Raw genomic sequence first — 12472 nt, forward strand, 5'->3', positions numbered from 1 at the left:
GGTCAAAAATCCGACCGTTTGCTGAGTAAAAACCAATATGCTGATCTGCCAGTTGATGTCGAAGAAGAACTGCAGAAGAAGGAAAAAATGCCGCATTTCTACCTGAAGGGCTTCCCACCAACTCTACGCTCGGATTTCAACACACTGATCAGCAAAGGACTACAGACAACAATCCGATTATGTACTGAAGGCTACAAAATAACTGTTCCGGCTTTGAACCACTACAAAGGAGTGGAATGTTATCTGAAGCAGACAAAAGCGGAATACTTCACACACGATATTGCCGCCAATAAACCTATGAAGGTTGTACTTCGAGGACTACCCGACATGATGGAAGCCGAACTAAAGCAGGCACTGTCGGAGGCTGGACTTAAGGCTTTGATGGTGTTTAAAATGAAACGACATAATACGGACAAAAAGTTTAGAGATCAACTGTACCTGATTCATCTGGAGAAGGGCTCCATCACCATGAGTCAATTGAAAACGATTAAATCGTTATTTCACATAATCATCGAATGGCAAAAGTATAAACCGGTACATCGGGATGTCACACAGTGCACGAACTGTTTGAACTACGGCCATGGAGCGAGAAATTGCCACATGAAAAGTCGGTGCGGGAAATGTGCCGAACCACACAATACTAACGATTGCCTACTAGATGACATCGCTGTAAAATGTGTGAACTGTGATGGCGACCATCCATCTACTAGCAAATCGTGTCCCAAACGTGCCGAGTTCACAAAAATTCGACAACAGGCGTCCCGTAAACAATCAACGCGCAAGAATGTTCCACAGAAGGATGAAATTAATTTCCCATGGCTCCCACCGAATAGGGATATTCCGAATTTGCCGCCACTTCCTCACAGCAATCCAAAAGATTCAGCCGCTGGATCTCAAAAAGAATCTTCCTCAAAAATCCCTCCTGGATGGGGCAATAATCAACCACAAGCAAAGGATGACTCTGGTGATTTATTCTCTGCTGAACAACTGATCGTCATTTTTGAAACAATGACAACAAAACTTCGAAACTGCAGAACGCGGTTAGATCAAATCAACGCCTTAGGCAAATTCATCATCGAATATGCAATATAATGAGTTGGTTATATTAAATTGGAATGCTTGCTCACTCAGGAGCAAAACTGCTGAATTGTCCGACTTTCTTCAAGAGAAGAATGTCGATATTGCTATTTTAACTGAAACTCATCTTAAACCTGAAATTTCTATTTTTATTTCCAATTACAGGATTCACAGGCTCGACAGGGCAACTACCAGAGGAGGGGGAGTTGCCATTGCCGTTAAACGATCCATTCAGCACAGGCTTCTGTCAGCCTTTAAATTGCAACTAATAGAAGCCATCGGAATTGAGATTACAACGACGATGGGACCCATCATCATCATTGCAGCATACTGCCCCAAACAAACCAATCTTCGAGATGGTACGTGTGCATCATTGAAGCGAGATCTGGCTATGCTCACTCGACGACAGAACAAATTCATCATTGCTGGGGACCTGAACGCACGACATGAGCTGTGGGGAAACAGAAGACAGAATCGAAAAGGATTCGTACTTGCCGAAGATTACGAAGCTGGACAATACAACATCCTCGCTCCGGATCAACCAACGCGACTTTCCAGATCGGGAGTTCATTCCATTTTGGATATATTCATCAGCAACATCGCCGTAGACAGCTCTCCGGTTGTCTTCAACGAGCTCTCTTCCGACCACTTTCCAGTAATATTGACGTTGGGATCTTCACCAGAAACAGTGCCTATTCAACCTCGGAGGAATTATTATCGCACCGATTGGGTCCAATTTCAACAAATCGCCGACCAACTTATTAATATCGATTTGCCACTTGATTCCCCGATGGAAATCGATGCAGCCCTATCTTCCTTCCAGCATTCAATCACAGTCGCTCGTGATAGGACGGTTCCAGTACAACATATGCCGAGTTCCGCTCTTCAAATCGACAGTGTCACCAAGAAACTCATCCGACTTCGGAATATCTACCGGAGGCAGTATCAACGAACTGGCATCCTAGATAGGAAGACTACTTAAAACAACTTAACTAGGATAATCCAGGAAAGGATATCTGAGCTTCGCAACAGGAACTTCCAGCAAAAGCTTCGAGAAATTCTCCCACATTCAAAGCCCTTCTGGTCCTTAACGAAGGTGCTTAAGAAAAAACCGAAACCTATTCCTCCTCTGATGTCACCCCAGGACGCAGCTGAAGGAATACCTTTAATCACACCAGTAGAGAAGGCAAATGCGCTAGGCCAGCAGTTTGTGTGTTCTCACAATTTAGGACTTAACATTGTTAGTCCATATGAAAGAGCCGTTGCTGATAGCGTAGCTGAGGTTGACCAATCAGACAGCTTGGTTCCTGAGGAAAGTAGAGTCACTGCGAATGAGCTGATGGCTTTTGTGAAAAAATCCAAAAATATGAAGGCCCCCGGTTTCGACAACACATTCAACATTGAGCTGAAACATTTGAGTATTCGCTCATTTGTCTTCTTAGCTAAACTTTTTAACAGGTGCTGGGAGCTTGGTTACTTTCCTTCAATGTGGAAGTTAGCTAAAGTTATCCCAGTTTTGAAACCGGGGAAAGATCCTTCCTTTTCCAAGAGCTATCGGCCCATCAGCTTACTCTCTGCCCTATCCAAGCTGTTTGAAAAGTCAATACAAAGGCGAATTCTTGCTTTCGCAGATGAACAGGATATATTTCTGGAAGAACAGTTTGGCTTCCGGAAAGGAAGATCCACCATCCACCAACTCACAAGGGTTAACAACGTCATCCAGCAAAACAAATCACTGTCCAAAACTGCTGCCATGGCAATATTGGATATTGAAAAGGCATTCGATAATGTGTGGCACGATGGACTGGTGTTCAAACTGCATCGGTATAATTTTCCCATGTATCTTATTAAAATTATCAAAAATTATCTTGCAGATAGAGCATTCCAGGTTTCTCTGAATAATGCACTTTCAGAAAGATTTACTATTCCTGCTGGTGTACCCCAGGGAAGTATCCTAGGTCCCATTCTATACAACAATTTCACATCAGACATCCCACCTCTTCCAGGTGGTGGTGTTCTGTCACAATTTGCTGATGATACTTCCATTCTTTACAAAGGTCGTGTCATTAATGCTCTGAAGAATAAACTACAGACAGGCCTGGACGCTTTAACGGAATATTTTACAAGCTGGAAAATTGTGATCAATGCAGCAAAAACTCAGGTCATCTTGTTTCCACATTCAAGATCTCCAAAACTTGTTCCATCACACGAATGCAGAATACGATTCGGTGATGAGGTCATTCAATGGTCCGATGAAGTTATCTATCTAGGACTCACCTTTGACAGACATCTGATATTCAGGTCACATGTTGACAAAATCGTTCAAAAATGCAGCATACTCATTAGGTCTCTGTATCCGCTGATTTGTAGAACATCTAAACTATGCCTGAAGAATCAGATGGCTGTCTATAAACAAATCATCTACCCCGCAATTGAATACGCAGTCCCTGTTTGGCGAGGCTGTGCACGAACACACAAACTTAGGCTTCAGCGCATTCAAAGTAAGATCTTAAAGATGATTCTAAATCTACCCCCTTGGACAAGGACTAGTGAAGTACATGAGATGGCCTCCCTGGATATACTAGAACAAAAATTCGAACAATACTGCACGAAATTTGAAGAGAGGTGCTCAATCTCTGAAATACAAATAATTCAAAATTTGTACGTATTAGGTTAGGGATAGTTATAAGTAGGTAGATATTGTATTAATAATTAAAATAAATATTATGATTAAACATTAGTATGTAAAACAAGAGTAACTAATAAACCTATTATTAATAACGAATCATATGAACAACAAAGATGAAAGGCCAAAGGGTCAAAACACTTGTACTGTAAAATGTTGATGTAATACACAAAAATAAGATTAATAAACAGATATTTATGCAAAAAAAAAATGAGCGGCAGCCAGTAATACTGAATGGGTCGTCGAGCTGTTAACAGCATATTGTGGAGGAACAGTTAAGGGCAAGGCAAAGTCCCGCTCAAACCGTGCTGGTCTGAAGTGCCCAGTTGGCGGCAGAATCCATCGTTTGCCTCGGAAGGGGAACTACGCCGAGCGTGTCAGTGCTGGTGCATCGGTCTATCTGGCGGCAGTGATGGAGTACTTGGTTGCCGAAGTGTTGGAATTGGCCGGTAACGCTGCCCATGACAACGAAAACGAAAATCATCCCTCGCCATCTGCAGCTGGCCATCCGTTGAAAACCCCGTCCTTTTCAGGATGACCACATCACTGTGATAAAGAAATATTTAGAATTGCTTTAAGTTTAGCCAGTTCTGATACGTCTGGAAAGTAGAATGCGCAAATCACGTGGAAACATTTGTTCTAACAATTTTTGTTTTCGGCCGCATACTAAAGTAATCGCGACAAAAATACATATTGATCTGTGGCAACTCTGTTTCGCACGGTATATTTGTAAACTAGTATAAAGATGTGTTCAAAATCATCACTTTCGCTTTCGCATTGCCGTTCGTAATTGAATGTGTTAGTGACGGTGCAAATTATTTTAACTCCCATCTTGATGAATCTTTTGGTAGGAAATATTGAGATCTGAGATGGTTCTCGTGTGTGTCTTGTTTCGGCAATGGGCCTTGCTGGACTTTTTGGCTGCCTTTTTCGGTGTCATTGTGCTGACGGTGTCTCGTGCATTCATATCGGGAAACAATGAGACGACAGGTCCTCGATGTTGCTGTCGTGTGTCTTGTTTCGGGAAGAGTTGCTCAGCAAATGGTAGGAAAAATGAACCATTCAACTTTTATATGGATGCTCTTGTATAGATACCGACATCTCGCGTTCTGATTGGCTGGTGCTGTCATGGGTTAAATCAAACAGGTTTTTCAATAGTGTACTATTGAAAAGCTTCAATATTGTTGTGATACACGTTCAAGTTGAAGATTTTCGATTCTATTGGTAGTTAGATTATATAAATCCTTCTACAGATCACTGAGCTATGAGCTTTCAGAATACGAGAAAGGCAAACGCGCCATATGAATTATCTTCTTTGATACTCGTTTATACTAAGCATTTCAGAAAAGTTTAATTGTGAACTATTTAAGAATATGTCACACAACTGAAAGTTTTATCATAAAATTGTGATCATATTTCCGATGGCATGTAGCAAGAATTATGTTGATTCGTTAGATATAACAGGAGATATTCACGATCAAAAACTTATCACTCTCTCAGAGGGTAAATTTTGAAAAGGCGCCCCATAGTAAAGTAAGTCGTATTCACGACAAAATATGATGGCATGAGCCAACTGATATGCCAACTTCATCAGCAACTTCTCTAATAGTGATTCGGCGATCATTCATAATCATTTTTTCCACTTTTCCCACATTTTCATCAATAATTGACGTGCTGGGTCGACCGGAGCGTTCGTCGTCTTCAACGTCTTCGCGGCCATCTTGGAAACGCTTATACCACTCGTAAACACTTGTTTTTTTCATAGCAGACTCACCGTAGGCTCTCTGTAACATTTCGCACACTTGGTTACACTTTATTTCATTTTTCACGCAAAATTTAATACAAATTCTTTGACTCTTCAATTCATCCATTGTTTAAACTAACAAAAATCGCCGAGCTCAAAAAAACACGTCTACACCAGCCGCTACAAGACAGAATGTAAACAATGAATACAGCTGAAAATTTCACCATACATTAGGGACATATGTACCAACACAATAAAAAAAAATTTTGACCACCGGACTCACCAGACGCGCGCAATTAAAAAATTCCGGGAACTTTTTGAACAGACCTCGTACAATGTGGGGAATAGTGACGATGAATTGATATCATGTCGAGTAGGAGGTGTCAATGTAGTTATGCTGATTGACTCTGGGTCACAGTATAATCTAATTGATGATACAGCTTGGGAATTAATGAAACTTCGTGATGTTATAGTTAGAAATGATAGACATGATACCGACAAACGCTTTCTAGCTTACGGGCGTCCCTTGAAATTGTAAAAAGCTTTCGATGCCGATTTAGAAATTGAAGATGATGGACATATTTTGAAAACCACAACATAACGTAGAATAGTCATTGAGAAAGGTCAACAACCGTTATTGGGTAAAAATACGGCCCAACAATTGGGCCTACTAAAAATTGGTCTGCCTAGCTCCCAGTCGAATTCAATTAGTAGAGTCGAACATGGAAAAACAGTTTTTCCTAAAATCCATGGTATCAAATTAAGTTTACTTATTGACAGAAGCGTTTCTCCGGTTAAACAACCATTACGTAGGTGTCCCATACCACTCTTGCAAAAAGTTAAAGCTAAGCTGGATGAACTTTTGAACCAGGATATTATAGAAAGAATTACACGACCCACTTCGTGGGTTTCCCCTCTAGTGCCCATTCTCAAAGACAACGGTGATCTGCGTTTATGTATAGATATTCGACGTGCAAATCTGGCAATACAGAGATTGAATCATCCTTTACCAGTGTTTGATGACTTGATACCAAAATTCAATAATGCGAAATATTTTACCACTCTTGATATAAAACAAACATTTCATCAGGTAGAACTGATGGATAATTGTCGACATCACAACAAAGTACGGTTTTTGGGACATGAAATTTCGTCTGATGGAATATCACCAGCCGAGGATAAAGTTCGATCAATTTCACAATTCAGAGCGCCTAAATCAAAAATAGAACTAAGAAGTTTCTTGGGATTAGTCACTTACGTGGCAAGATTCATCCCAAATCTTGCTACATTAACATAGCAAGAACAGCAAGATTCTTTCAACAAATTGAAACTAATTATTGGATCGGTTGATAACTTGGGGTATTATGATCCAATGGATCGAACATTGGTTGTAACGGATGCTTCGGGTGTCGGGCAAGGAGCTGTACTGATTCAATTCAAACAAGATAAGCCCAGAATTATATGTTACGCATCAAAAAGTCTTTCAGAAATAGAGGAAATATATCCGCCGATTGAAAAGGAAGCTCTGGGAATCGTATAGGCGGTTCAAAGACCTAAAATCTATCTACTTGGCATTAGATTAGAACTGGAAACAGATCACCGTCCACTGGAAACACTTTTCACTACTAATTCACCAAGATGCTGTTAAGATGTTAAGGCTGTCAACTAGTGCAAATTCCTGATCCACCTGAATCTATGATGCGACGCCCTTTGCCAGATAAACCATGGAGTATATCTTAGTATTAATAGACTACTTCAGTCGATATATGGAAATAAGAATCATGCACAAAATAACAGCTAACGAGACTATCAAACACCTGCGGGAAATATTGAGAACTTGGCGACCAGCAAGAACAATTACGTTAGACATTGCAAAGCAATTTGTTTCATCGGAATTCGAAGATTTCTATAAAGTAAATGGAAAATATATCCAAAATCGTATACTACGGTCAAAGCTACCATACATTGACGATTTGACAACAGCACCACCGGATTTTCGGGACAGAGATTGCGAAAAGAAAGCTTTAGGCAAACAGAAAGAGGATGCTAGAAGATTGGCAAGACCAAGTCTCATAGCTGTGGGTGACACTGTTCGTATGAAAAATATAACTTTGCAAAACAAGCTTTCTACCGATTTCTTGAAAGACTTCATTGAAGTGCCTTTCACTGTCAATTCTGGAGTCCCTCCAGGCAATCACTTCATATTGAAAGGCCACAACCTATCCTTCGCATATGACTTCAAGCTATTTTATCCAGTGAAATATCAAGAATACACTATATAATTGCAGTCATAGTTAGACTTATTCACAAACTGGTGTCATGATAATAGAATGGTTTTGAATGCCTCGAAGTGTTCCCTTTTTTCGTTTACTCGTAAACGTTTGCTGTTTACAAAATATGATAAAACGATCGTTTCATAGCCACTTGTGAGATTAGTTTTAAAATCAGTATTTGTTTGTAACTGTTGTACTTGCATGTTGTACTTTCGTTCAACCACCACTCCGTCTCTTCACAATCACCGTTGGAAACTAATTAGATTCACTCGCCGAAACTAACCCTTTCGCCTCTCCTCTCATTGTCGCCGTCTTCTTTATCACTATTTGAAACTAGTCAGATTCGTTTTCGTTTTCCGTCTTCCACCATTTTTCGATCACTAATTAGATTTACATGCCGGCTCTAACCTCGTTGTTCGCCCACGGTGACTTACCACCATCACTACCAACCTTCATCTTCCATTTACTTATCCACTTTTTGCTTCTGTCTCTGGCATTTTGGGCAAGAAAGCTATTGCTGCCCTGTAATGCTTGGTGTCATCTTTTGTAATCTGAGATTACTAAAATTCATCTCTATCGGACTTTTTTCTGCACTTCAATAAAAAATTAAATAATTAAATAGACGAATGTTCGCTAGTGAACTTTTTGCCTTTCTTATATGGAAAGGCTATGCAAACACTGTGAAAATCGACTTTTTAACCGAGGCCCGGAGGGCCGAATGTTATATACCATTCGACTCAGCTCGACGAACTGAGCAAATGTCTGTGTGTGTATGTGTGTGTGTATGTAACAAAAATATGCACTCACTTTTCTCAGAGATGGCTAAACCGATTTTCACAAACAAGAACTCAAATGAAAGGTCTCATAGTCCCATAGCCTGCTTTTGAATTTCATTCCGATCCGACTTCCGGTTCCGGAGATATAGGATGATATGTACCAAAAAAGTGAAAAAAATATGCACTCACTTTTTTCAGAGATGACTGAACCGATTTTCACAAAATAAGATTCAAAAAAAAGGTATTATGGTCCCATAGCTTGCTATTGAATTTCATTTGATTGTGACTTCCGGTTCCGGAGTTATATGGTAATATGTGAAACTTTGAGAAAAAGTTTACACTCAATTATCTCTGGAACAACTCAACCGATTTTTGCAAACTAAGATTCAAATGAAAGGTCTTATAATATCCTAAAAAATTGTGGAACACTTTATCAGGATCCGACTTCTGGTTTCGGAACTAAAGCGTAATAAGTGGAAAATTACCAATTTTATTAGTATTTTTCCACGAACGATGGTTAAAAACAGGTACAAATCCCATAAAACTGTCTGATAAATTCTTCTAGTTTGCAGAGCTTGTTAGTTTGTGGGCATGAAAACTTAATTCGGTACTACTGCTCCCCTCTTTTCCTGTTCCGAGAGCACCGAAAGTGGAGAAGAAAAACTCCTAAAACTAAATTCATTTCGATTTCTCTGCGATGCTTGAACAGATTTTCACAAATCTTGATTTGAATTAAAGTTCATACTATCTTTAAACCTACTGTGAAATTTCATCCGGATCCGACTTCTGGTTCCGCAGTTGCAGGGCGATGAGTGTCAAAGTTTTCAAATCGCCATATAGAGTGACAATATGTACAACACCGAAAGAAGAAGAAAACACAAAACGAACAAGGCGTGCTTTGTTCTATTTCGTACACGTTGTGTAGTGATGTCAATAATAATAATAATAATAATAATAATAATAATAATAATAATAATAATAATAATAATAATAATAATAATAATAATAATAATAATAATAATAATAATAATAATAATAATAATAATAATAATAATAATAATAATAATAATAATAATAATAATAATAATAATAATAATAATAATAATAATAATAATAATAATAATAATAATAATAATAATAATAATAATAATAATAATAATAATAATAATAATAATAATAATAATAATAATAATAATAATAATAATAATAATAATAATAACAATAATAATAATAATAATAATAATAATAATAATAATAATAATAATAATAATAATAATAATAATAATAATAATAATAATAATAATAATAATAATAATAATAATAATAATAATAATAATAATAATAATAATAATAATAATAATAATAATAATAATAATAATAATAATAATAATAATAATAATAATAATAATAATAATAATAATAATAATAATAATAATAATAATAATAATAATAATAATAATAATAATAATAATAATAATAATAATAATAATAATAATAATAATAATAATAATAATAATAATAATAATAATAATAATAATAATAATAATAATAATAATAATAATAATAATAATAATAATAATAATAATAATAATAATAATAATAATAATAATAATAATAATAATAATAATAATAATAATAATAATAATAATAATAATAATAATAATAATAATAATAATAATAATAATAATAATAATAATAATAATAATAATAATAATAATAATAATAATAATAATAATAATAATAATAATAATAATAATAATAATAATAATAATAATAATAATAATAATAATAATAATAATAATAATAATAATAATAATAATAATAATAATAATAATAATAATAATAATAATAATAATAATAATAATAATAATAATAATAATAATAATAATAATAATAATAATAATAATAATAATAATAATAATAATAATAATAATAATAATAATAATAATAATAATAATAATAATAATAATAATAATAATAATAATAATAATAATAATAATAATAATAATAATAATAATAATAATAATAATAATAATAATAATAATAATAATAATAATAATAATAATAATAATAATAATAATAATAATAATAATAATAATAATAATAATAATAATAATAATAATAATAATAATAATAATAATAATAATAATAATAATAATAATAATAATAATAATAATAATAATAATAATAATAATAATAATAATAATAATAATAATAATAATAATAATAATAATAATAATAATAATAATAATAATAATAATAATAATAATAATAATAATAATAATAATAATAATAATAATAATAATAATAATAATAATAATAATAATAATAATAATAATAATAATAATAATAATAATAATAATAATAATAATAATAATAATAATAATAATAATAATAATAATAATAATAATAATAATAATAATAATAATAATAATAATAATAATAATAATAATAATAATAATAATAATAATAATAATAATAATAATAATAATAATAATAATAATAATAATAATAATAATAATAATAATAATAATAATAATAATAATAATAATAATAATAATAATAATAATAATAATAATAATAATAATAATAATAATAATAATAATAATAATAATAATAATAATAATAATAATAATAATAATAATAATAATAATAATAATAATAATAATAATAATAATAATAATAATAATAATAATAATAATAATAATAATAATAATAATAATAATAATAATAATAATAATAATAATAATAATAATAATAATAATAATAATAATAATAATAATAATAATAATAATAATAATAATAATAATAATAATAATAATAATAATAATAATAATAATAATAATAATAATAATAATAATAATAATAATAATAATAATAATAATAATAATAATAATAATAATAATAATAATAATAATAATAATAATAATAATAATAATAATAATAATAATAATAATAATAATAATAATAATAATAATAATAATAATAATAATAATAATAATAATAATAATAATAATAATAATAATAATAATAATAATAATAATAATAATAATAATAATAATAATAATAATAATAATAATAATAATAATAATAATAATAATAATAATAATAATAATAATAATAATAATAATAATAATAATAATAATAATAATAATAATAATAATAATAATAATAATAATAATAATAATAATAATAATAATAATAATAATAATAATAATAATAATAATAATAATAATAATAATAATAATAATAATAATAATAATAATAATAATAATAATAATAATAATAATAATAATAATAATAATAATAATAATAATAATAATAATAATAATAATAATAATAATAATAATAATAATAATAATAATAATAATAATAATAATAATAATAATAATAATAATAATAATAATAATAATAATAATAATAATAATAATAATAATAATAATAATAATAATAATAATAATAATAATAATAATAATAATAATAATAATAATAATAATAATAATAATAATAATAATAATAATAATAATAATAATAATAATAATAATAATAATAATAATAATAATAATAATAATAATAATAATAATAATAATAATAATAATAATAATAATAATAATAATAATAATAATAATAATAATAATAATAATAATAATAATAATAATAATAATAATAATAATAATAATAATAATAATAATAATAATAATAATAATAATAATAATAATAATAATAATAATAATAATAATAATAATAATAATAATAATAATAATAATAATAATAATAATAATAATAATAATAATAATAATAATAATAATAATAATAATAATAATAATAATAATAATAATAATAATAATAATAATAATAATAATAATAATAATAATAATAATAATAATAATAATAATAATAATAATAATAATAATAA

This window comes from Malaya genurostris, unplaced genomic scaffold (genome assembly GCF_030247185.1).
Source record: "Malaya genurostris strain Urasoe2022 unplaced genomic scaffold, Malgen_1.1 HiC_scaffold_58, whole genome shotgun sequence".
NCBI classification, from domain to species: Eukaryota; Metazoa; Arthropoda; class Insecta; order Diptera; family Culicidae; genus Malaya; species Malaya genurostris.